Source organism: Heptranchias perlo, chromosome 18 (assembly GCF_035084215.1).
Source record: "Heptranchias perlo isolate sHepPer1 chromosome 18, sHepPer1.hap1, whole genome shotgun sequence".
Classification (NCBI taxonomy): Eukaryota; Metazoa; Chordata; class Chondrichthyes; order Hexanchiformes; family Hexanchidae; genus Heptranchias; species Heptranchias perlo.
The window spans coordinates 8,521,138-8,535,432 of NC_090342.1; positions in this window are offsets into that span (position 1 = coordinate 8,521,138).

Here is a 14,295-nt window from a genome sequence, read left to right on the forward strand (position 1 = left end):
TTACAGTTTTCATTTAATGTTAACACTTTTCAGTGATTCTCACAGGCTTGAGATTTCTGCTGAATTGCATCTCAGCTTTCCTTTTTTTTTAATAAGACACTTTGCAAATAATCTCTTTATGGTAGATTTGTGGTAGATTCAGGGCGGTTTTATCTACAAAATATGTGCATGCAAATCTGCAGCACTCATCTCACAGGGCAGGGGCAGTTTGCTCATTGCTCTCTGCACGTTTAACATCTCGCTCACCCTTAGTTTGTTAAATAAACACGACTGCTCTGGATAAAAATTGAGACTCTTTCCTGATTTCAGCCTTGTTTCCTGAGTTAAGTCAGCCAGATCTCGCTGGAGTGGGGCATCTCGCAGCATGGCCCCGTTAGTTAGACTTTTTTCTGCACCCTTCAGCTCAAAAAATTTTTGTGGTGTAACTTGCTGGAAGCGCGAGCTGATTACAGCGCAGCGAGGGCAATGGGGCATCTGAGATCTGAGTGAACGGTGGGACCAACAGTCTATCTCCTTAGCCAGTGAGATTTAAGGATTGAGAAAGAAACAGAGGAACGATAGAGAAGGAAATAGGGTGAATTAGAGACAAATCAGGTACAGAAAGTGAAATAAAGAGAGGGAAAGAAAGATTGGATTAAGAGAGAGAGAGAAAAAGAGACAGAAGGAAAATTAAGAGAAAAAAATTTAACATTTTAAATTTGACATTTTGTAAATCTCTAACTATAATTCACCACCTGAAGGAATGAGATTGAATAGTTTAAATTGTTCAATTTCTGGGCCAGAGATGTTGATTGGCATTGCATTAACAATGATCGGGTCGTTAAAAGTGTACTTAAGCTCTTAATTACCAGGCTTAACTTTCTGCGGCGAGTTTAATGGGCAATTAATGTGCAAATCCAGCAAGTTCTTAAAAATAACAGGGAGGCTAAGGGTGAGATGCAGTTTGTGTGAAGCTAATGACAGAGCGGCGTAAATCGACCAGGAAGTTCTGGAGTTTCGCAACTCACTGCATATCTCTTAATCCCCTGAACTCACCGGCCAATTTGCACATTAGTAACGGCGTCCGTCGTTAACACACCATTATTTTCCCAGCAAGATCTGGCCCAATGCCTAGAATGTTGATTTCACTTGTTACAGCCTGCATCTGCCTTGATTTCTGAGGTCGGCTGGTTCATGGTTAAACAGGGAACGGGTCAACACAAATTAGCTTGCAGACATGAAAAAAAACTTCCACTGAAGGTCACCCTGAATCACCACTGAGTGTGACTATTCTCCTGAATCATACTATGCCTATAATCTTTGTTCAAATAAAGACAGCACTGCAGTGAGGAATCCAATAATATCAACTGCAGATCCTATAAGGTTCTTTCACACATAGCATTAATCCATCTACAGACAAGTAAGTAAGCAGGAGATCTATCTTTATGCATTGGTTCTTGTTGAGATATCTAAGATCCTCCAGTGAAGGCCTTTACACCCACATTGATGGACGTGGAGGTATTACTGGCATATGATTCTTAGGGCAACATTTTAATTTACCTGATGGATGTCCCAAGCTTTCAGATTGACCTTCCAGCTCCTCCTTTGACACAAGCTCTAGGCACCAGAAGATACTGGCTGCAACCTGCAACTAGCACTCAAGACTTTGGAGACACAATTGTTCATTACTAACTGTGCTCCAGGTACCAAATGTTTCTCAGTCTTTCCCTAAAGGATGCTCTAGACCAGCAATGATAGAAATTCAAGATCTGAGACAATTGATCTCTTTCCCCAATTGCTAATCCAAGGGCTGCAGAATCGACACATATTCAAATTAATTTGTCTTCATGGGTGAATTTATCACTTCTTGGTCAGGTTCTTAGATAGAAGGCTGCAGATGAACCAAACCACTCCGTCTCAGGGAGGGGGTGAAGGGAAAACTGAAAGAACCATCCAGAAAAATGATCATCCTGTTGACTGTTGATGGAACATTAGTGATTGGAGAACTCTTCTGGTTGAACAGAAAGTATGGTAGAGCCCCAAGGCAGGACAAATATATGAAAAGCATGAATATTTAAAAAATCTAGGCCCTGCTAGTTTTCTTCTTATTCTTTTTCCTACATTACAACAGTGACTACACTTCAAAAAGTACTTCATTGGCTGTAAAGCGCTTTGGGACATCCTGAGATCATGAAAGTTGCTATATAAATGAAAGTCTTTCTTTCTTCTTATGAAAAATGTCTTTTCACCCTAAAATTAATGAAGTTGCACTTTGAAAAATGTGTTTATTGAGGAACTGATTTTGTTAGCAACAATGAAAACAGAGGCTGATGACAACACAGCTGCAATCACAATCCTTTAACACTTCTCAAGCAGCTAACGAGCCACTTAACAAGTACAAACGGCAAAAAAGTTCATTATCCCAGCTCCTGGAGTGCACAATTTTGAAAATGGCTGAACGCCAACATTGGGAGAAGTCAATCTGAAGCCCTGCGAGTGCTCAGTGATGGAGTGAAGCCAAGATATCTTTCAGTTGGGCAGGACAGAAGAGGCGCAATGTGTGTCAATATGTGGCTAGTGAATCGAACTGTGTGGCATTAGCTTCAGGAGACCTGGTTGGAGATCAAGAAGAAATTGCATGACGTAAAGAAGAGCACAAAGTTGAGGCATATATTACCATGAAGTAGCATCACAGCACGCATATGGACATGAAGGAAAGTAGCTGTTAAAAATATATGCAAAAACCACTGAGGAGCTGGGTATCTGCCCAAATATCTGCCGTCAATGTAATGTAACTTCCGGTTATTTTAATGGGCTATTTCCTCTTGCAACTAACTCCCTAAATTTCCTGTAAGCAGACTTCATATCAACAGGAGGTTACACCCATTCATTTTCTGCCCCTGCAGAGACCTGGTACTCTGTAGAACTCACACAGTCCTAGAACCCACGCACTTCATTATCATACAATGGTGTTATTGAACTGGGCTCAGATTCTGAATAAACTAATTAGATTAATTTACTGACATTAAACAAGTGGGATACATTTGGAACTGTGTAAGTTTATGTACAAATGGCAGCAAAAAGAATTACCAGGTCTTTTAAATCTACAGCCTGCTTTACCAACAGTCAATACGCCTACAGTCCTGTGGTGCCATAATTGGTCAAATGCTGCCTTGATGTTGAGGGCAGCTTCTCTCACCTCTCTTTATGCATTCAGCTCTTGCGTCTATACGAACATGCGAACAATGACGGACGAAAAGACCCTCTGGTCCACCCGGCCTGTCCCACACAATTGTGATACCTTGTGTATCACGATATATACACACCCCACACCCCCGCCCGCAACCATGTGATCTCTTGGGAGAGGCGAGAAACCAGATTTTAAAAAAACAGGCCAATTTGGGGGAAAAAATCTGGGAAATCCCTCTGTGACCCCACTTCGGCGATCGAAACTAGTCCAGAAGATCACTCTGGCCCTGATAATTCTATGCATTACATTTCCTACCTTTTGTAAGAGGTGATCTCCGCCCCATCCAGAAACAGGTCCAGCTCTCACTTAAAGGGATTCAGCGAATCGGCATCCACCGCACGAGCCGGCAGCCTGTTCCAGAGGTCCCACTATTCCCTGGGAAAAGAATCACCTCCTGACATCTAACTTCGATCTGAACTTGTACAACTTCAAATTATGACCCCTGGTACTCCCTAACTTATTTAATTGGAACAAACTGTCAGCTGGAACATGATCTATTCCCTTCATCATCTTATAAACCTCAATCAGATCACCCCATAGTCTACCCTTCTCTAAAGTATAGAGTCCCAGCTCTTTTAGCCTATCTTGATGCTTAACTAAGATGCTTTAAGCTGAGAATTAGTCTAGCAGCCCTCCACTGCACCCTTTCCAAAGCCTCAATATCATCCACCATGTGAGGAGACCAAAAATGGATACAACTGCGCTATAATGAGTTCTGGAGCTGAGTGGTTCTAGTGGAACCCAAACTGAGTATCAGTGAACAGGTCACCCTGAATCAAATCAGTTGGTGTTGCTTGACTACGCTGTTGATAACTCCTTCAACGGATGATTAGGAAAAGGCTGACAGGGCTGTAATTGGCTGGTGTTATGTTTCAGGAATTTTTCACCATTTTTCTACAGAAAGGATTTGGAAAAAAAGATTTACTTAAATATTGGGTTTTTAAAGCAAAGTTAAAACACAAGTTAAAAGAAGTCCAGAAGGAGATGAAAGCTAGTTAAAATGCTAATGATCTCAGTTTTGATGTTGTTTACCCAAAGACTGTAAACAATAAATAGTTTGTTAGTCTGTCTCAGTATTTAGTAGGCACTTCACGCCCATTGTGTTGGGAAATCTCTGGTTCTGGACGCTCATTAGTGGTGGTCTGACAGGCCTTTCCTCTATCTGTGAACAAATGGAGATAAAAATAGAGACAGAGACACAGACAGGCAGTCAGGGTCTTCAGACGGAAAGCTGTGAGGGCAAGTTTAGGCCGGGCTAAGAAGAAGAATCCAGGAGCATAGCTAAGAATTATTTTGCTTAAGCCAAGTATGATGTGGGGAAGAATAGCATTTCATTTGTTTTTGTATTATTATGTAGAGACAAGACGTACTGATTGAATTAATTGCTACTCTGTATGTTCGCTTGCTGTGGTAATAAAGCAGCTTAACAATTCATATCTGGCCTCATCTTACCAGGTGTTTTCTAGGTGTGCCTTCAGGTATATAGGAGAGGCACGTGAGGGCACGTATGAAAGACATGAATATCATGAAAAGACAAGGGAGTATCATTGCTACACCCTGGGTTATGCTATCACATAGTTAGATATTGAGTAATATGGCACAATCCTAAACATAAAACACTCAGACCACTCACAGGACTTACTAGAACCACTGTACCTGAAACATTATCCAAATCAAGACCCTAAACTTGTAACAGCCAGGTCAGATTTATTCTGTTTTTCTTTGAATAGGACGTACATGGGCAGTCCTCCACATTGTCGGGTAGATGTCAGTGTTATAGTTCTACTGGAACAGCTTGGCCAGGGGAGCAGCTAGCTCTTAAGACCACAGAGCGACATTGTCAGGGCCAATAACATAATGCTGCTGCTTGTTAATACCATACGGAGTGAAACAAATTAGCTGGGCACCAGTGTCTATAATGGTGGGGACCTCGGGGAGAGGCTGGGTAGGATCAGCCTCTCGGCACTTTTGGCTGAAGACGCTTGGAATCACGTCAGCCTCGTCTCTCACACTCGCACGCTGGGCACCACCATGGTTGAGGTTGAGGAGTGACCATGGAACATCCTCCTCCTGTTGGTTGTACACCACCATTCTCGACTGGATGTGGAAGGGCTACAGAGCTTTGCTCTAATCTATTGGCTGAATTGTTCAGTTAAAGTTTGGCTGAGGGGCACTTGCGTTTTCTTTCTGGGCTCCGCCTGGTGCATTTTGCAGCTTCCTAGGATAGGTGGGTACCTGAGATGCGTCCTGACTGCGGGCACCCACCCGGATTATTTAAATGAAATGACCTTCCCCATTGACTCCGCGAGCTCTGTCAGGGTCAGCACCGGAGGTAACAGACAGGCCTAACTGAGAGGTCAAAGCCCTTGGGTTTTCGGGCCCCATGTAATTTGTGGGCTGGCACCAGGAAAGAAAGAGCCAGGAAAGCTGCAGGTTTGCCATAAAAATCCAACTCATGCACGAATGTCCTTCAGGGAAAGGGTCCCACCTGGTCTGCCTCGAGTGTGACCCCAGTCCTGTACCAGGTTGATTCATAATGCCTTCTGAAGTGGCCTAGCAAGCTACTTGGTTGTAAACACAATCACTATTCTAGAAGAAGGACCATCACCACTTTTCAGGGCAACTAGGAATGGGCAATAAATATGATCTCTCCAGCATCTTCCTACATGTCAATAACAAATTTAAAAAAAATTAACGAGGCTTTAACAAGCAAAAATGATTGAACGAATTAGGAAAGCTCAGATCAGCACTAAACACAGATGAATCGTCATTTGTCACTTTCTCCTGGCGTTACGCCACTTTTGAATCACGTCTACTTTTCAACTAAAATCAGTGCAATGTTGAACCCCTTGTGACTAATTCTCTCTGTACAGCCACTGCCGGCTGTTCTCAGAGGTCAGCTGTAATGTACACGTCATGGAGACAGAAGCCTAGTGACACGTTCGGAATGAGAATTTGGATTTCTTTTGCTTTGGGTGTTGGCCTTGGTAAATCACACGATTTTAGAACTTGTGGAAACAAAAGCCAAAGAACAGATTCGGATGATGAGGATCTTTGCAATGACAGCCAGCTCTATATCATTATGGTTAAAAGACCTAGGGGTAGATTTTGACTTTGCACGAGGGTGATAGCGAATCGACAGCCCGTTTTACAACTCTCCCGATTTTTATTTCCATTGAAGTCAAAGGGAGAAGAGATGTAAAATGGGCTGCAGATTTGCTATCACCTGTTTATCATCACCATCACTATTGCACATAGTCAAAATGACCACCCCATGTTAAAATTGGATAGCCATGTGGTGAAGGATAGAATACTAGAGCCTCGTCTTTAGTTGCTTCCAAGCCTTTATTCACACACCACGCCCGATATAAGCCCTCCTATAAAAGGATACAAGAGAGTCCCCAATTGATACCCACCACCTGAATACAATTAACACTAATTGATATAAATCATACAATTAATACCCCCTACACTTGATTATATACCAGGTGTCATACACAAACACCTCCTGGCCTTCATGAATTGGATTCCCTTTATGCAGTCGACTCTCAGAAAATTAGATGCACAAAATATCACAAAAAAGATCACAAGGTTTGCCCCATCAATCTGCTAGGACTTGACTTGAAAACCCTCCATATATATATACATGGAAATAACAGGAAGTAATATTGGGAAACTCGGACTGTTTGTTCTGTTGAGCATGTGCATCACCATTTTTTAAATAGATGGGCCAAACCACGTCCTAAACTTGCATCTTTGCAAATGAACCCTAAATTATTTGATGGGGTAACTTTGAGCTTGAAAGCCAGTTTATTTTTCCTTGCATATGGCCGTTATGATGTTTCCTGTAGTTGCAGAACAACAGCTGAGCACCACTCTACCCTCTACTGATTTGCATAGAATTGAAATCTGGCGTTAGTGCTAATGAGGAAACACAGCAAAAAGAAAGACTTGCATTTCTATAGCGCCTTTCACTACCTCAGGGCGTCCCAAAGCACTTTACAGCCAATGAAGTACTTTTGAAGTGTAGTCACTGTTGAAATGTAGGAAACGTGGCAGCTAATTTGCAGACAGCAAGATCCCACAAACAGCAATATGATGGTGACCAGATAATCTGTTTTAGTAATGTTGGCTGAGGGATAAATATTGTCCAGGACACATTTGCAACAGTGTCTAATTATACTATATGAAGAGTTCTAAAACCTCCTGGTTTCACAGGGAAAGTAAAAAAAAAAAATTTCAGAATCGTACCCTTCTTTTGGGCCTCCTCTGATCTGCTTCTCCACTGGATTTGGCCTGGTGGGAAACTCACTGCCGTTTCCTACTCAGGCTGCCGAGTTAAAATTGCAATCGGGGTATGAAGATCGGGACCAGACATGTTTCTGTTAAAAGAGGACACTGCTGGCTTAGGGTGGGTGTCATTGCCACAGTCGCTGTAGGACGGGTAAGTAACCCGGGCGATTTTAACTGCCCACTTGCCCAGAGGCTGGATAGGGTTAAAATCACTCCCTAAATAGTTACAGTTTGGAAGAAAAGTGGGCAGTCAGTGAATTACAAATTGCCAAACAAAAATATAATTTATCATACCAGTAGGCTAGAATGTCAAATGGTATAAAATAGTTTCCATTTGCCGTCATCGCTGGCGTCTGATAGGGGTGGATATGAGAGCTTGTCAACAGAAACATTAACAGAGGTCCACATGTTCAATGAATGGAAAAATAGTTCTATTGTTCGCTTAAAGGGGGGCCCAGTCCTGCTTTTTTAAAATTGGTTCATTTATGAACAAAGTCATTTGCCAAATAATTCGAGACTTGGAGATAGTTTATCCGGTCCTTTAACTGGGTGTATTGGATCACTCGGCTGCAGTGCAATACAATTTGGGTGGGGAGCAGCTCATGCCTGTAAGGGAACCCGCCATCCATCGAAATTAATGGATGGATAATCAGGTGGGCTCCCTCTTGGACGTGTGTTCCTCTTACCCGATTTTCCTGTATTCGCTGCATCCAGGCAATCCAATATGCCCAAGCACAGGAGCAGGGAAATCTGCCCCGTGTGTTTCTGTGTTAAGGAATAATACAGTTCAAGTCTCCTCAACCCAAAATGGGAAGTCAGTAATTGGAACATAGAAATAGGAGGAGGCCATTCAGCCCCCTCGAGCCTGTTCCACCATTCAATTAGATCATGGCTAGACAGACTGGATGCAGGGAGGATGTTTTCCCTGGCTGGGGGATCCAGAATGTGGGGTCACAGTCTCAGGATACGGGGTAGAACATTTAGGACTGAGATGAGGAGAAATTTCTTCACTCGGAGGGTGGTGAACCTGTGGAATTCTCTACCATAGAAGGCTGTGGAGTCCAAGTCACTGAATATATTTAAGGAGGAACTAGATAGATTTCTAGACACAAAGGGCATCAAGGGGTATGTGGAGAGAGCGAGAATATGGTATTGAGATAGAGGATCAGCCATGATCATATTGAATGGCGGAGCAGGCTCGAAGAGCCGAATGGCCTACTCCTGTTCCTATTTTCTATGTTTCTATGTTTCTATAGCTGATCTGTATCTCATTTCCATTTAATTGCCTTTGCTCCGTATCCCTTAATACCCTTACCTAACAAAAATCTATCAATCTCAGTCCTGAAAGCTTCAATAGACCCCCAGCATTTGTAGCCTTTTGGGGGAGAGAGTTCCAGATTTCTACTACCCTTTGTGTGAAGAAGTGCTTCCTGATTTCACTCCTGAATGACCTGTCTCTAATTTTAAGATTATACCCCCCTTGTTCTGGATTCCTCCACCAGGGGAAATAGATTCTGTTTTTCTATCCTATCGAATCCTTTTATCATTTTAAACACCTCACTTAGATCACCCCTTTAATGAGTGTTACGGAGTGCTGACAATTGAACAATTTGACCATCAGAAAACTTTTTTGGCAGCCAAAAAGCTTGTCCATTAACTCTTGTTGCAATCTATTGATTCATATATAAATGCAACAAAAGGGGGAAAAAAGCAAATGTACCAAAGGGAGATGCCACACCTGAGTACTCATGAATGTATGTGTATTGTATATCTACATATACATACAAACCATAGGAGTGAAAAGTCTTTGCAAAGCTGTAGAGCATAACTAACTTCATGGTGCTCGTATTCACAATGGGGTCAATAAAGCCAAGGCAGGTGCCCAAAATGCACTGGCTGATGGAGGCCTGAGGCCCGAGGCCCTTCCTTGCACCCGATGCACATGGTGCTCCAAAATGCAAGCCTGAGATATTGGAGCCTGCGCACAGACTCATTGCAGCCCACAATTTTATGTTAACGAGGGGTCCTCCCAATAATATGATCAGGATAACAACAACAAAAACAACAACTTGCATTTATATAGCACCTTTAATGTAGTAAAACGTCCCAAGGTGCTTCACGGGGGCATTATCAAAACAAAATTCGATACCGAGCCACCTAAAGAGATATTAGGGCAGGTCGATCAAAGAGGAAGGTTTTAAGGACTGACTTCAAGGAGGAAAGTGAGATGTAGAGGCGGAGAGGTTTAGGGAGGGAATTTCGGAGCTTAGGGCCTAGGCAGATGAAGGCACAACCATCAATGGTGGAGCAAGAGACCAGGATTGGAAGGGTGCAGAGGTCTCAGAGGATTGTGGGGCTGGAAGGTGCTACAGAGATAGGGAAGGGAAACGCCACTGAGGGATCTGAACACAAGGATGAAAGTTTTAAAATTTGAGGCATTGCCGGACCTGGAGCCAATGTGGGTCAACGAGCACAGGGGTGATGGGTGAGCAGGACTTGGTGCGAGTTAGGATACGGACAGCAGAATTTTAGATGAGCTTACGGAGGGTGGAAGGTGGGAGTCCAGCCAGGAGAGCATTGGAATAGCCAAGTCTGGGATAAGCAGTGCCTGATTGGCTGAGGGTTAGTATAAAATGGGCACCGCAACTTCGTCTGAGTCCTTATTATTAAAGGCACATCGCAGTATCACGTAGCAACGGATTGTTGCTGCACCGTTTTGGTCTTAATGGACAAAGAAAGTTATTGCAACTTGTTGCAGCCTTTGTGACATCTACTTCAAGCTGTTCTGCCTCCCTCAGTGCTGATTCTTTCAGTTTGCACAGCTGCTCCTTTGGCCAATCTCCTCTATTTGCAGGGTCCGGAGGAAGAAGATCAAAGGAAGCTTGCCGGACAGGTGCAGGATAACTCCTGATGCTCCATTTGGACACATCCTTCCACTGCCACTCATGTAAACAGAAGCAACGTTTCCTTATCTGGTCCCATCTGAAGAAACCTGCCAGCGTCCGGAGCACGAAGGAGAAGAAAGGCAGCCAGAAGCTAAAGAAAAGGTCAAGTCAATCGGGAGAGAGAATTGCCTTCTGAACGAGCTGCTCAGACTACTTCCGCCTTCAGACAGGGTCTCGTCACTCAAAAACTTTCATTAACAACCTTCCCCACCAATTCTTAACATTCCTTCCCACATGTGCTCAATCCCCATGTGAAATAGAGCTCTCCCTCCATTGGGCTTGGTTGTACATGAGCATCCATGATTGCAACTATATTTCTTTCAATAACCTGAATCAGCCTCACACCAAGAGAATTGTCGGGACACTTTCCAGTGTCAACAAATGCAATTTTTATTAACCCTTGCTGTGCCCAGTGTGATTCGACCCAGTACTTCCCCCGGTCCAAATGAATGGTGTATCTCATCTACAACAACAACTTGCATTTATATAGCGCCTTTGTCATAGTTATCAAACCAAATTTGACATCGAGCTGCATAAAGAGATATTAGAACAGGTGACCAAAAGCTTCGTCAAAGAGTTAGGTTTTAAGGGGCATCTTAAAGGAGAGAGAGGTAGAGAGGCAGAAAGTTTTAGGGAGGGAATTCCAGAGCTTAGGGCCTAGGTAGCTGAAGGCATGGCCGCCAATGGTGGGGGGATGGAAATCGGGTGTGCACAAGAGGCCAGAATTGGAGGAATGCAGAGATCTTGGAGGTTTGTAGGGCCGGAGGAGGTTACAGAGATAAGGAGGCCATGGAGGGATTTGAACAAAAGGTTGTGAATTTTAAATTCGAGGCTTTGCCAGACTGAGAGCCAATGTAGGTCAACGAGCACAGAGGTGATGGGTGAACAGGACTTGATGCAAGTTTGGATACAGACAGCAGGGTTTTGGATGAGCTGAGGTTCACGAAGGTTGGAAGATGGGAGGCCGGGCAGGTGAGCATTGGAATAGTCGAGTCTGAAGGTAACAAAAGCATGAATAAGGTGGACCTACATCTAAACTTGTGCTCCTTCTTCCCTGGTGGGAGGAGAAAATGAGGTGGATGGCTATTGAGTGTCAGTGGTTCATCTAGGGATGAAGGTGGCCCAAACCTTCCTTTCGCTGGTTCCAAAGGTGACTCTGCAAGTGAAGGCATTATAGCTTGTGATGAAGTGGTTGCCTAGTCCTGTAAGACTGATGACTCTACTATGGTCATTTAAGTGGGGTGGGAGAGAAGTTGGGATGTGGCAGTACCCTGACAGACATCTCCATTATCTGTGCCAACTCCTGCCATTCATTTTCTGTAGCAGACCCCTTCAGTTTGGCTGGAGACCTTTTGACAGCAATGGCAGAGCTGAAGTATTGCGCCATGGTTGTCTCAATCTGCTTCCCCAAAGTAGTGACTCCACAGCAGGCAGATCGCTGTAAATTGGAGCTCAAGATCTCCATTGCACCGGTCAAAACATTCGTGAGAGACGTTAAAGCCAATTTCTCTGTGGTAGTCCCCAGCTCGATGAGACAGTCACGCAGCACTGGACAACTGTGGGTTGTGGATTCCTCCATGGACTCCACCTAATCATATAGCCTGCATGGCACAAATGGCTACCATGCAGTGCTGATGTTGAGCTGCCAAGAACTTTTATAGGCAGGCACTACGAGGTCTAAAGCCCTAAGCATCACAACTGAAGGAGGCCTCGAGCTGGTCCTCAAGCCATCTGCAAATCCATTCGCACTTTCTCCTCCTGAAGCTTTAGGCTTCACCAAGTGCTCCCTCCTGAAAGTCAGTAACAGATCCTGCCCCCTCCTGAGTGGATATGTTTGTGATGGGTGGTTGCCACTGTAGGAGTGGATGACACAAATTGCTGGGAGGCGCTAAGTTGAGACTGTGCAGTTGCTTTAGTTGCTTCCTCCTCTTGAAGAAGCAGCAGGATGTTTGCAGAAAGAATCCCCTTGAAACACATTCTATAAGAGATTGTAGAGCGTTACACTGAAACGCTGCAACGTGGGTGAGTAATTAAGGAGATATGCAATGAAAAACAAAGACTACTAACAGTGAGCTTGAAGGGGGCATCTGAATTCACCCTTCCCCAATCCCTCTATTGGCTCCACACCCCCAATCTTGACCAAGAGTCATAGCTTTGGTGATCCTCCCTCCTGTCAGTCTACCTCCTATTATGTCCAGCCTTCTCCTGCGAATAGGAATCAAGGGTCATAGGTAAGAAAAAGGATTGTGACACAAAATGAGCTCTACCAAAGTAACACAGGGCAACAGCAGCTTTATGTGAGTATGTGAATATGCAGCTTTAAGAAAGCTTGTGCTGCCATTACACTGGGTGCTTGATACATGACCCATTCACAACAACAATAACTTGCATTTATATGGCGCCTTTAATGTAGTAAAACGTCCCAAGGCGCTTCACAGGAGCCTAATCAGACAAAATGGCCAGCATGAGCAGCAATATTATAACATGACAGAGATGAATATGGACAAGCATTTACAAAGATTAGTAGTTGTAAACGTTCCCTATGATCTCCCTTTGCACCAGCTATACAGAGAGGCAAGGCGTTGCTCACTTACCTTGGTTTCTTTGTGCAGCACAACATATTGCTTCTTCACGTGCTCCCAGGTTCAGGCCAAAGGTCAGACTGCATGATACACTCTGTTACCTCCATCCAACTCTGACTGGACACTTTATTGCTGGGTGGACCTCTCTAACAAATAGAGCCACTGCAGGGCTTAATGCACCAGGATCTCCAAGGCCTGGGTGCTGAATGATGCAGTTCTGACCCTATCCATTTTTGGTAAGACAAAAGAAAAAACCCACTCCTTTAAGGGCAGCCAGCAATCCTTTAAGAGCTGATTGCGCAGGAAATCTTCCCCACAGTGCAGTGTGTCCAATGCACTGGGAGCACCAGCAAAGTGTGCTGATGAGTTGACTTCGCTTATTGGGTGAGTTCAGTCTACGGGGCACAAGACTGACCAGTGCCTGATGCACATCAGCCCATGCATCACTGCGCTGGGAATGCATTACCGGCCCAGGTGTCACCTTAAACTATTGCCAGTACGCACTGAATGAAGATAAAGTACATTCACATATATAGTGTAAAGTGTAAATGCTGAAGATGATCAGCTCTTGCACCCAGACTGCCAGTTAGGTTGCAAAAATAGCAAGTTAGAAGGTTTTTTTGCAGAGTGATGTATTTCTTTCGATTATCACAGCCACGTGACAGACAAATATGGCCCTTCCATTCCCCTCAGGATTTCCTGAGTGCAAATTCCATCAGCAGATAAAGAAAGATGAAATTACTGTTGGAAACGGGATGTCTTTTCTTCAAATGGAACTTTTTCCTATATGCAGATTGGTTGCGTTTTCCGTTGAACTCATTTATTGAAAATGCAAACCTGGCTTGGGATGTCACATTGCATGGCACACACACCAGCTGAGGGTCCTTTCTTTGGAACAATATCATCTGTGTTACAGATACATACAGAGCAGCTACAGAGCAGTCACAGTACACACTGGCCAAGGGATTTCACTCACATACTAAATAGCTAATGTCAATTCCTGTAACTGGTAATCTGGGTAAGCTTTACGCTTGCCAAAAGAAAAAGAAAGACTTGCATTAATAAAGCGACTCACGACCTCAGGACATCCCAAAGTGCTTCAAAGCCAACAAAATACTTTTGAAGTGCAGTCATTGTTGTAATGTAGGAAACGCGGCAGCCAATTTGCACACAACAAGGTTCCACAAATAGCAATGTGGTAATGACCAGATAATCTGTTTAATTATGTTGGTTGAGGGATAAATAT